We start from the raw sequence: 13,904 nt of genomic DNA, 5'->3' as shown, positions 1-13,904 counted from the left end.
GTCAATAGAGCTGTGGCAAAACTATGTGGCAAAACTTAGACTGTCCTGTGTCAGAGGATATCAACAACACACAAATACAATCATTGTTGGGGCTCAGAGATTGCACGCACATAGGGGTGGTAGGTGGTTGGTGAACTGCCTTTGAGGAAGGACTGTGTGTTTTCCTTTCTCATTCTCTGTGTTTTTCTTTTTGTTTAGATTGGTTTCTTTTGACTTCCTGTATTGTAAAAACGCTTTAATAATATCTTGTTGAAAAAGGTGGGTGAAGGAAACGGAATTTTACAGAAGGCAGTAGGCATCGTGCACTGTTACAAAAACTATTCCACATTCAGCACAGATAACACGTCATGCTGCAGTTGCCCCAAGTAGTTGATTCTTTTGCTTTTCACCATTGCTGTGATTAAGATAGAAGAGCACATAACTGCATGCCTACAAAACAATTGCTTTCAGCTCTCCTCTCAGTGGCCTTCACCACATGTAAAGTTTGCTTCCCTCGCTCAGATCTTCTTTAGAATTCTGTCTTCCTGTTCACCCCCATTGCTTAACCGGCCTTCTATTATTTTTTTTCTAGGAGCAGAAATTCCTCAAGCTTCTTCTGCCTTTGCACATCAGTTTTGTTGGCTCCAGCTGCCACAGCTGATTCCCCCCCTTCCCGCCCTGGTATGTCATTAAATTTAGAATCACAGTATGAGATCGTTCTATCATCCAGTCTGGTTGTCTCTGCCAGCTTGAGTCAGTGTACTAAGACTATATTACGGCAAACCCAGCAATTGGGGGTTCAATTGCTCCTTAGCATCCATTGGCACTAGCAAGCCAAATTACTTTTGTTGATTCTCGATAGCCGAGTTTGAGATATTTCAAAAGCCTGTGCCCCGCGAGATGGGAATCAACAGTTGATATGGGACACAAAGCAGATATCAAGTAATAAAATTTTACTTGACAGCTGTTCAGAAGCTATCAAGAAAATTTATGTCCCAGGATGAAGAAGTAATTTTTGAAGCAGAAACATGACAAGTAAATGAAATGCAGGCAGGTTGTGTAAAGCTCTAAGGCCAATGTGTCTCCAGTGTCAATACAGATGAGCTTAAAGAATGACAGCATGAGCAGATCATTTCTAACTTGCACCTTAAAGGTAGGGGTTTGGGGCCTGCTCATGTCGAGGTTAGTGGCTAGTAAAATTAACATGAAAAGTATTTTGAATAGTCCTTCTGCTCACATTGAATAAGAATACTGGTCCATAAAAAAGAGCCTTGCCTATCGTGTCCACCATCCCATTCCCTATGGTGGCCAACCATTCAGTCATTCATTGATTTCATTTATATACAGTGGTACCTCGGATTAAGTAATTAATTCGTTCCGGAGGTCCATTCTTAACCTGAAACTGTTCTTAACCTGAAGCACCACTTTAGCTAATGGGGCCTCCTGCTGCTGCTGCGCCGCCGGAGCACGATTTCTGTTCTTATCCTGAAGCAAAGTTCTTAACCTGAAGCACTATTTCTGGGTTAGCGGAGTCTGTAACCTGAAGCGCATGTAACCTGAAGCGTATGTAACCCGAGGTACCACCTTTATCCTCCCAGGATCTCAAGATGGTGTACATGGTTTTCCTCCTCCCCATTTCATCCTCACAACAACCCTGTGAGATAGGTTAGGCTAAGAGATGGTGACTGGCCCAAGGTTACCCAGTGAGCACATGGATGAGTGGCAATTTGAGCCCTGCTGTCCCAGGTCCTAGTCCAGCACTCAAACCATTGCACCACATTGGCTCTCAGCTGCCTCTAGGAAGCCCACAATCAGGATATGAGGGCAGTAGTCCTTTCCCACGGTTGTCCCCCAGCAACTAGTATTCAGAGGCACACTGCCTTTAATGGTGGAGGTAGCTCATAGCCATCATGACTAGGTACCATTTGCATAGTCCTTGAATATATCTGTTGTTGTTTGGTCATTTAGTCGTGTCCGACTCTTTGTGACCCCATGGACCAGAGCACGCCAGGCACTCCTGTCTTCCACTGCCTCCCGCAGTTTGGTCAAACTCATGCTGGTAGCTTCGAGAACACTGTCCAACCTTCTCGTCCTCTGCCGTCCCCTTCTCCTTGTGCCCTCAATCTTTCCCAACATCAGGGTCTTTTCCAGGGAGTCTTCTCTTCTCATGAGGTGGCCAAAGTATTGGAGCCTCAGCTTCACGATCTGTCCTTCCAGTGAGCACTCAGGGCTGATTTCCTTAAGAATGGATAGGTTTGATCTTCTTGTAGTCCATGGGACTCTCAAGAGTCTCCTCCAGCACCATAATTCAAAAACATCAATTCTTTGGCGATCAGCCTTCTTTGTGGTCCAGCTCTCACTTCCATACATCACTATTGGGAAAACCATAGCTTTAATGAATATATCTACCACCACCCTTTTAAAGCTGTCTAGCCAATGGGGATCACTGCAACTTGTGATGGCTCCCATAGGCTAGTGACACACCAAATGCTTTCTTTTGTCCATCCTGAATGTCCCACCATTATGAAAGATGGAAGAAAAACCACTCCTCTCTATTCCTTTTCTGCAAATACCTAATTCTATAAACTTCTATCGAAAGCGCATACCGGCTTCCTAGAGTTTGGTGACCTCCACTGCAAAGTAATCAGTAAAAAGAGCAGTCATCTCCCCCCCCCCCCCCCCCGCTGCCCTAAACTAAAAAGCCCTAAAGTGTTGTAACAAAAAACAAAAACAACCCAGAAAAAACCCCACTTGCATGTGAGTGAAATCCATCCTCCAAAGACAAAATGGCAAGGCTATTCAGCTGACATTTGCTACAGATAAACTGTGGAGAAGAAAATGCCATTACTAGGTGCTTTGAACTGAAGGGCAAAGAAACAAGCCTCTCTTATCAGCTTGACATGATTGCCTCTCAGGGGTGCCATTTCACCAAAGCAAAGAGCTGTTGGGGTGATGATGATGGAGGGGCAAAAGTCACAGGAACCTCCGAAGGCCAGCTCTTGGTTATGTCCATTTTAATTGTTAAAAAAAAAAAGAGCTTTGAATTATGAGTCTTTGTTGTGGTTGCTTCGTTTCACCTCATACTGAACAGGAACAGAGGTGCTTCTCCTGAGAAAGCATGGCATAGCACCTGAAGCATAATGGGTTAATTATTACACCATCACTAGCCGTGACCACAGCCAGGTCAATACTACTATGGCTACAATAAAAAAAGGCTACAGTGGAAAACTCTCCAGGGATACACTGAGACCAGAACTTCTCACACTTGCTACAGAATTTGTAGAAATGATGGCCAAAGTCTCCCTGAGATATTTGGCTAGTCTTAGATTGCAGCTTCCATCAAAACAGTATGGGGAACCAGTGGCCCTAATGATGTTTCTGAACCACAACTCCCATTAACTCTGGCCATTGGCCATGGTTGTTCAGCCTGATGGGAGTTGTAGTTCAGCAACACCTGGAGAACCATAGGTCCCCTCACCCCAGCATTAAAATATCTCCGAGGTTTTTGCCTGAGAGGTCCTCAAGTACATTTGTGTGTGTATCTACGGCTGCTTTATTCCAAACAGAGAAGTTTGTTGAACAAAAAAAATTGCTGACAAAAACAGCACTGCCAACATGGACTGCTGCATACATCCAGATTTCCCCGGACATTTAATGATTTCCGCCCAGACACTTCTGCTGAATGAAGTGTTCCAGATATGTCCAGGCAATCCTACATCTGTCTGTGTTTGCAGGAGGAGGGGAATCGAGATTTAATAATCTGGGGCTAAAAGGAAAAGAGGCAGGCAGGAGGTGACTTTGTTGGTGAGAGGCAGAAAGAGCATCAGCTAAAGCAATGTCCACACCCGGGATAAAGATCGTAACAATAGCAGCTTCTTTATGATGCAATCCTATACCAGTCTACTTCAAAGTCAGACCTACTGAGCTCAATGGGATTTCTATGTGTCAGATTTTAGCCATAGTCTTCTAATCTTTATTTTTTCCCCCAACCTGTTTTCCTAACTCTCATCTCCAGCAACTGCAAATTAAATAAATGTCTGTATTTATCGTCCTCCAGCAACAGCAATAAGGCTGGTTACGTGGATTATTGATTTCATTTTCATTAAACGGAAATGCAACATACACACCAAAGCATTGGTGTAGCTGTGTGATCTAGATTCAAACCAATCTTCAAATATGAATGCCATGTTCAAAAGGGCTGCGTATTGTATGTTTCCATGCACGAAAAAGGACCATAGCAGCAGAGTGCATGACTTGCATGCAGTATGCCCCAGAAACTGCAATCTCTGGCATCTTTGGTTAAGTGGGGAAAAACGGCTATTTGATATCCTTGAGAGCTCCTACTGGTTAATGTGCAAACCATACTCAGCTGTCGGACCCTCCAAGTCTTCCTATTTTCCAGGGATGTCCCTGATTTAGAGAAGCCGTCCTGGTTTCCGATTTGACCCTGGAATATCCCACTTTTCCTTAGGACGTTCCTATTTTCATTGGAGAAATGTTGGGTGGGGTGGAGTTATTCAATCCCTGAGCCACCAGAAGGCAATCCTGTATAGGGAAGGTTTTTTCCCCCATAATGTTTGATGTTTCATTATGTTTTTATACAGTGGCACTTCGGGTTAAGAACTTAATTTGTTCTGGAGGTCCGTTCTTAACCTGAAACTGTTCTTAACCTGAGGTACCACTTTAGCTAATGGGGCCTCCCGCTGCCGCCACACGATTTCTGTTCTCATCCTGAAGCAAAGTTCTTAACCCGAGGTACTATTTCTGGGTTAGCAGAGTCTGTAACCTGAAGCGTCTGTAACCTGAAGCGTATGTAACCCGAGGTACCACTGTATATGTTGGAAGCTGCCCAGAGTGGATGGGGCAACCCAGTAAGATGTATGGGGTATAAATAGTAAAATTATCATTATGGAATGGGACGTCCCTATTTGCATTCGAGAAATGTCGGAGGGTATGAGCTGGATGGAACAATGTAAAGTATATTGGGCTTGATCAAGGTTTCCCAAACTTGGGTCTCGAGCTGTGTTTGGACTACAACACCCATCTTCCCTAGCTAGCAGTATCAGTGGTCAGGGATGATGAGAACTGTAGTCCAAAAACAGCTGGAGACCCAAGTTTGGGAAACCCTGAGCTAAATGGATCAGTAGCCTGAGTTTCCTGCAAGGCCTTGTGGATGCTTCTTTTCCAGCATATCTCATCCAACACTCACAAAGGGAGATGTTTCATACCTTACTATCTCTGGTAAAGGAACACTGCTGTGTTTGTTCTGGATGACGGCCTCAAGGTCATCATAATAATGATAGCATTAAGGCCATAGGCCTATTTTTAAAATTCATTTCCGAGGATACTGATTCGCAGTAGTTTAAAATTGCATCAACAATTATCTACTTAGCAACACATTTAGTTCTCTGTCGTGGATTTAGGAGCTTTTTTTTTTTTTTTTTTTTTGCTTTTGAAAAATACATTTTATTTCCTTTTGTGACTAAAATAAAGCAACGTACGAAAAAAACAAACCTAAGCATATTTTTGACTATTTTAATAACTGTTTTATTTTGTGTGTGTTTTCTTTTATCTTATATGCTGCTTTGAGACCCAGTTATGGGTTGTTTAAGTGGATACCTAAGTGGATACCATAGATAGTGAACAAACAGCCACTCCTGAATCACAGGCACCCTAGGCCAAAAGTGTTTTCCCTTGGTGACTCCGCCATGTTGAAAAGTGTGTTCTGTCCTTTCCAGAAATGCACTGTGCTGGATGATCTTTTCTAAATAAATTGAATAAAACTACTTAACCCACTGAAAGATATATTTGAAAAATGAATATTAATGGGAACAAAGCCCATTGTTAAGCAAGGTAGCTAAAGTAATGATGTCATGTCCTCCATTGTGACACGTCCCCCTGCTGAGTGACTGGGCTGAGAACTTTGGGAAGAGCAACTATCTGAGGATAGTTCAAAGAAAAGAGGTTGTTTGTGTGAATTGTGTTTTCTGAAAAATGAAAATGTCTTCATCTCGCGTGTAAGTAGGATCTCTTCTTCTTTCCGCAGTCTGCTTCTTTTGCTATCCCTTAAGTTTTAGAAATATGGGGAACCATGTCATGGTTAGATTAATTTTTAAAGATAGTCTTAATGGCCACCTTAGATGCTTTGAGGGAAATGGCTTGCCTTCTCCCTTGTGGGCATCATCGCAAGAAGGGCATCTCCCAGTTTTGGAGGGTCCTTTGAGAAGATGCCCTCCTCTGAGGGTTCAACTGCTTGCTGCACTCTCCATGAGAGGTTTCTGAACGCAAGTTCAGCTGCCAGCTGCCCCAAATTCAGCACAGAGATAAGAGTATCAAGGAAGTAAGCAGAAACCTTTTCGCGACTATGTATTTCCCCCCTTCTTCCTAGGTTTCATGGTCTTCTCAGGCTGCGTGAGCAGTGGCGATGCTGCACGCTCCGGCACTGGGGGCGGAGAGCATGGCTGGACCGCATCCCGGGAGCATGACGCGCCGCCGGCAGGGGTGTGGCGCATGTCCCAGGGGACTGGCATGCTGCCCGCGGGGGTGTGATGTGCATCCCCAGGGGCATGGAGCGCCGCCCAGGTGTGTGTGGCGTGCGTCCCGGGGGCGTGGCACCCAGGGCGGTGGGGAGGTGCATGGCACGTGTCTGGGGGGCGGCCGTGATGGTACTCCCTCCCCGATGGTGCCGAGGCGGTGAACTCCCCTGCCCCCTTCCTCTGCCTTATACCCTACCCATCTGGCTGAGTTTATTTATTTATTTATATTTAGCTGTATGTGCGCATGCAGACAATCATTATTATCCCATATTAAATTGCCGCGTTGGCACTTTGCGATAAATAAGTGGGTTTTGGGTTGCAGTTTGGGCACTTGGCCTCTAAAAGGTTCGCCACCACTGCTCTAGAACAACATCTGAAGCACCCCAAAAAGGGAAATGGGCAAGTCCTTTGTGTCTGCATGGACGTGATTCTAGCTGCAGCAACATATCTTTCAATCAAGAATAATTTTAAAAATTCAGGGTGTGCATTTGAGTGTGTGCATCAGTTGGAGCAGTTCTAAACCTTTAAAAATCCCACTGGAGTGCCACTCCCACTTCCCTTCTATAGCAGTTATGAACAAAAGTGACTTTTTGCTTTCTTTGCCATGCATTGTTTTTTTTAAAGACAATTTATAGAGTGATGAGAAGCTCACCTCAGTGGAAGTGAATGTGAAGTGGTCACAAAAGACCAGATTTAATCTCATTTATACCGGCACAAATTCCAAGTCATTTAGTAAACTGTTATAGAGTTGGATGACATATTTGAGATTAGAATCTATTCCTCAGTTGACACCGTAGAAGGGAAAAATAAATGAACCTGTAAGGGATGTGTATAATATTTCAACTCTGGTGCTTTGACTTGGAATGACCTCAAATGAGTGTGTGTGTGTGTGTGTGTGTGTGTGTGTGTGTGATCCTTTCAAACTTATTTATTCTCAAAACAGAAGTCCTTTAAAAATGGAGCTTGCCATGTGAAGTTTCCATGACCATGGGTGACTTATGAGATAAATTGCATGGTGGTTCTTATCTCAGGAACATTTTTATTCCACTGTGATTCCTAGGAGACTTTTCAGTCTGTAAAGTGAGGTTCAAATACTACTCCATATCACTGACAGAAAGGGGATTACATACCAGGAAGACAAATAGCATTTTAATTTTTAGCAAGTTGAAATTGAAGCTGTCAATTTGCTGCCTTGAAAAATTTACAGACAACTTTTTAGGAACCTGTATTGGTTCCCCCAAAGCTTCTTTTAAAATAGAAGTGAGATCCCATTATTATTCCTGGTGACAGTTAATTAAAATATTCAAGGGAAGGTATGATGGCCTTTAATATCACAAACCTTCCAGTACTGATAAATGGTTTGGTTTGAAATCTTCACTTAGTCCATGTAACTATAATTTCGTGTCATGCCAAAAAAAATGGATGGGATATGGCGCAAAATCAATGAAATCATTTGTATTTCATTATTTTGACCTCTCATAACTGCTAACTACTGAAAGAGTGTTTCATGACCAGATATATAAAAAATTCAGAATAGATTAGTTTTACAGGTAATGGCTGGCTACTCTTTCATTGCATAGATTTCTAGTATTAGTCCAGGGTGGTGCTTGATGTTTCATCCATCAGAGCTGATGATAATATGTTTTCATAGCTATCTCTTCAGTGTTTATAGATATATCCACCAATGCTTGGACAAAATTGGTGCCCTTCTAGCTCTCTGAGGGGGGAGAGGGAGGACAAGGAAAGAAAGTTTACAGTATTGAACTGGCAAAACAAGAGAGTTGATTGAACCCACCTTCCTCCGCATACTCCAAGGTCTCAAAAGCATGCCTAAGGTCAAGCACTGGGCTCCTAAGGACTTATTTGATTTTCCCCCCTGAAAAACTGGGGAAGGAGTCTTGAGGCCCTTTGGGGACAAATAAAAGGGAAATCACTGAACCCTATCTTAAAACAGATTACGTGTTACACTGCTCGTATGAAAAGACCATGGCTATATTTATTGTTTGTAATAGTTGCTAAAAACAATAAAAATTGCAAGAAAGAAAGGGAGAAAGAGAGAAAGAAATGACCATTCTTCTGAGCAGATACAGTTATAGTGGGCTATGCAGGACCAGCCTTGCGATTAGGTGGTGTGAAGCGGCTGCCTCAGGCTGCTGGTTTGGGGTGCCATGAAAGGGGAGCAAATTTATTTGCTTAATTTATTACTCTTGTATTCTACTATCAGGAATGGGGAAATGTGTCTGTGGGATATGCTGCCTCAGGTACCAACATAACTCATCTGCTCTTGGTCACTATGCACCTTCAGTTACAGATAATTTTATACTTGTTGCTGAGGTGTGTAGCGATTTGCTGCTCCACCTCAAGCGACAAAATGTGTTGGAGTGGCCCTGGGGTCCTGTCCTTATGCTTCTTTTATTATAATGTAACATTACACTTATCCCTTCCCATTACTGGCTAATTCAGGCATTTTGCAGTGCGGTACAGTTCATTTTCTCACACCTGCTAAGCCACACCACTCCTAAAACCTGAGTGTTTGTTAAAGTGGGAAGCACTAGAATGTTAATGGCACAGCCGTATTCTCAAATGATTCCTAGATCACTTCATTTTAATTCAATGTGGGGCTTCTGATTCACTTGTAAACAGAAGAAAAGATTAAAAGCAATTTTAAAGGCATGATAAAGCTTTAAAAATACTGATTCACTTTATGATCTCATAAACTCAGGGTACTGATGGAATTAACGTATTTTGCCTCAAGTGTACAGAGATAATCTACATTTATTTCGTTTTCTTAAGAGCATTTATTGACATTCCTAGTAATGTTTCTTTAGCACCAGCCCCAAAGCATTCATAAAGAGATTTTTATTTTATTTTATTTTAGCTGAGAAGGAAGCTAGTGATTTCCAATACTCCTTGTGATAGGCCTCACAAATGAAATATTTTGAATGAGGTACCCTTTGTATCTAATTTAAAGAGCTGCATACACCTATTAGATATTTTCTAATTAATTTTATTTTTCAGAAGACAAATCTTTCTATTAAATGAAATAATTGCTCAGTGGCATTACCTGAAATACAGGCATTTAGGCAAAACTTATTCCTGCTCAATAGAAAGTTAGGTAAAATCAATGGGCTTATGTGGTCTAACCTTCTGTTGGATTTTGGACATTGTAATTACTTCACTAGGCATCTACAATTTTCAAGTGTCATCAGATGTTGAGAAATGGCCATCGTGTTCTAGACTTGCCTGAAGCTTTTAAGAAAATATCATCTTTAGAGCAAAAACCAAATACATTTTGAAATCTAGCACATGCTCAGTGGTCAAAATTTTAGATTTTGCACAGTGGATTTCCATATGAAAATTTAAAATAAGAGAAGGAAGCAATGATTTATCTTTCCAGATTCATTTCTTCCACCGGTTTGTTGACAAAGAGAACAAATCATAACACAATGCAAAAACCACATCTAAGAACAATGAACCAAGGGCCAATGAAAATGTGAGCATGTTTGGAGGGAAAGTCTGTGTCTTTTTACACTCCATAGATATAGGTCTGATGTAGGTCAGCCACACAGATTCAAAAATGAGATATCAGTTCCAAATACCTTGTGATTATTTGCAAATGAATTTTGGGGCCTTGGGCTACTCATCCTACAAAGGGTGCAGATGTCAATGCAGACGCTGACTCTTTTCTAACATGCACTGCTGCAAGACTGTTTCACATTTCTTTGGCAGTTTTCTTATTCCTTATATAGACTACTTGCTGGTCGCTGACTGCCAAATTAATTATCGCCCTGGCTTTTGCATCTCCTTTCGACCAAGCATTAGTCACAGGGTCAGGAGGGTTATCAGTTACATAGGTCCATACTTCTCTAGAGGTCAAAAGCACCTCCACCCGAAAAGATCATAAGCTATAGTTCTCATCTGTCAGCTGTGGGAAGACCAGAGCCTTCTCAGCTTCTGGAACCCGGTCAACCATTCTGGAACTCTTCCAGACCCACAAAACTACACCAACAGGAGAAGGCGTTTTCAAACCTTTCTCAGAGTCCAAAAATATGCAGTCATCCACTCAGCAGCTGGGCCCATAACCAAAGATGTTGGCTATTTGCAGTATGGTAGCACTGCAGAGAGCTTGCTGGGGAGACCATGCATTAAAAAGGGACTCAAAAATAACTTAAACAAGGTTTTAATAATAAAAAAATCCTTCCAGTAGCACCTTTAAGACCAACTAAGTTAGTTCTTGGTATGAGCTTTCGTGTGCAAGCACACTTCTTCAGATACACTGAAACAGAAGTTGCCAGATCCTTCTATATAGTGAGAAGGTGGGGAGGGGTATTAATAAGGTTTTAATAAGAAAAACAAAAACTCCATTTACACTAACTACATCAACAAACCAGACCCAACCACCAACCCATCCCCCAGGATAATGGAAGAGCTAGGTTATATACTCCTTATATACTACACCCAATTGCTGACACAGCTTAATCAATACAACTCAGCAGCACCTGCTATGTTTCACAGCTGTAAAGCTGGGTCTCCTTATTTTGCTCTGGCCCTTGCTCTGGCCCCTTAAAGACATACACATTGAGTGGAACAATGATGAACCTTTACATTTAAAGAAGCCATTCAACAAGTAGATGAAGTTTGCTTTACATGCATTATTTGTGAGCCTCCTAAAAATCCCTAGTGCTGCTTCGACTATCCATTGAACCCAAGTAGTGGTTTGGGTCAACAACAGGAGAGATGATGGAGCATCATGTGGTTTGACAGGTGTAGCCTACAGTCCTTTGCAACAAATGAATGCTGATGAATGGCAACTTAGCAGATGGGACAATACAGACAATTATCTTACAAAATGGTGTTGGAAAGTTATTACTCCCTAGTTCTAATTTGATTTCTAATCTGACACAGGTGTGGCCATTTTTCCCTATTGCCACTCGTTTGGGTGTGGTAGATGAGCAGTTTATCTAACTTTTTTTACACACACAGTGGTAAGCTGCCATTTGATAAACAGATGTCTATATTTGTACAGTGTCTCAGTGTCACAAGACAAGGCTATTTGATGTAGCAAAGTACATTGAGCCAATGTATTAGTATTAGTACAATACATTAGCAAGAAAGATATAATAAAATTAGGTTTTGCATTTCTTACTTTTTTGTTACTTATTTAAAAAGTAACATAAGGAAACATTCTGAAAACCAAGTAGCCATACTTATTCTTCAATTTAATAAGCCATATAGCTTTCTTACTTTCATGAATTTCTGTGCCTATAGCATATCTTAAATTTTAATGATGATAAATCTTTTAGTGTCTGTTCGTGACATCCCTTTTCTCTCAACCAACACCCATTGATCTGGTGGCTTTTATTGGCCATTTCCTATTAAAAGTCACAGCCTCCTGTTGCTATGATTATTATATATTGAACCATCCTCACAGTGGAAGCACATTCTTAAGATCTGCCTGCTGTACAAAGAGATTGGCAATAAGGAACATCTCACGCTCCAAGTGAAAGACAAACATTCAAATGGATTTAGCAGAGGTCACTTTAATAACTTATTAACAAGGCTGATTTTATAATATTTGACTTTGCTTCAGACTGCAGCAGACACTTCACAGCTGGTGTCCACTATCCAGCAGTTGCCCAGAACTTTTTATAACCAGAAAAAAGATGCATTTTTAAAAGAAAAATTATAGAAAACTCCCAACATTGCTGCAGGTCAGGAAGAACTTGAAGAGGTAGCTGCATGCATTGCTCCATCAAACTGAGGAGACCTGCCCCACACCAGGACTTTGAAACACCTGGCTCTAAACAGTGCAATTCTTCTCCTTTCTAAATTCATTTTTATTAAAGATTTCATTGTGCTACAAAACAAATAAACAAATGGGGGAAGTGCATCTTTTGTCTGCACTTTCAATTCATAGAGTCTTTTCACAGTTCGCTTACATGTAGCGAGAGATACATTTACCTGACAAGACCCACTGAAAACAGTGCAACATCTTTTTAAAGTAAACATGCATCGGATTACGCTGCCAGTGTGGTGTAGTGGTTAAGAGCAGTGGACTCGTAATCTGGTGAACCGGGTTCGCTTCCCCGCTCCTCCCCATGCAGCTGCTGGGTGACCTTGGGCTAGTTACACTTCTCTGAAGTCTCTCAGCCCCACTCACCTCACAGTTTGTTATAGGGGAGGAAGGGAAAAGAGATTGTTAGCTGCTTTGAGACTCCTTAGGGTAGTGATAAAGTGGGATATCAAATCCAAACTCCTTCTCCTCCTCCTCCTCCTCCTCTTCTTCTTCTTTGGAATATGTCAACTCCGCCTTGAGTTTGTAAGCATTTTTAGATGTGTTATAAAATTTACCTTAAGATAACAGTAAATATAACTGGAGATTTATGAAGTTATTATTAACAAGGCAGGAGGAGAAAGATACATGACAGATTGAAAGAAAGGCAACTAGATATGTAGAAAATACCTGAACTATAATTCAGGAAATGTACTGAATGCATTTTCTGACAGTGAGTTATTATGTGCCTTCAGGAGCTGAAAGCACTCAACACCTGTAAAAATAATGCTTTGTGTTAGATTTCTAGATGCAATTGAGGATGTCTAAATATAGATGCTCAAAGATGTGTTCATGGTGCTATAGCTCCTTATGAATACCGTACTTGCACTGGTGCCACCCTTAAACCTCCTTTGAAGCACCACTTACTGTATGTTTATGTTCTACTCCACAGTGAAAAGCAGTATGCTCCTGAATCGGGGCTGCCATAAAGTCCAGGAAATCGGTCTGTCAAAATGGTGTCCAGTAAAACCCAGACATGGCAAATAGGGCACTTTTATTAAGAAAAATGCTGTAAAAATGCTGTAAAAATCAAAGAAAAGCCCAAAGACTTGGTATTTTTGGGAGATGTTCCCAAAACAGGTAGGGAAAGTGGTCTTGCACCCAGGTTCTGCTTGCAAGTTTCCAGCAGACATCTGGTTGCCCAATGTGTACATACACTGTTCAGAAAGATGGAAGTATATTGGGCTGGGTTGAAGTAACCTGGCAAGTTACATGTCTTCTAAAAGTCAGATAGTTGTTTATTTGCTTGACATCTGATGGGAGGGTGTTCCACAGGAGGACGGGAGCCACTACCGAGAAGGCCCTTTGCCTGGTTCCCTGTAACCTCACTTCTTGCAGTGAGGGAACCGCCAGAAGGCCCTCGGAACTGGACCTCAGTGGCTGGGCTGAACGATGAGGGTGGAGACACTCCTTCAGGGGGAGTTGATAAAGTCATTTTCATGGATTCCATATATGAAAAACTGAAGTGTTACATTAGATGCCATAAATCTGCTTTGATGACTTTTTATATATATAAAATAAAAGCAGAACTTGAACCAAGAGGTCTAATTTCAGTT

Source organism: Podarcis pityusensis (genome assembly GCF_964106645.2).
Source record: "Podarcis pityusensis genome assembly, chromosome: 3".
Taxonomy (NCBI): domain Eukaryota; kingdom Metazoa; phylum Chordata; class Lepidosauria; order Squamata; family Lacertidae; genus Podarcis; species Podarcis pityusensis.
Note: the sequence above shows the minus strand (reverse complement) of the source record.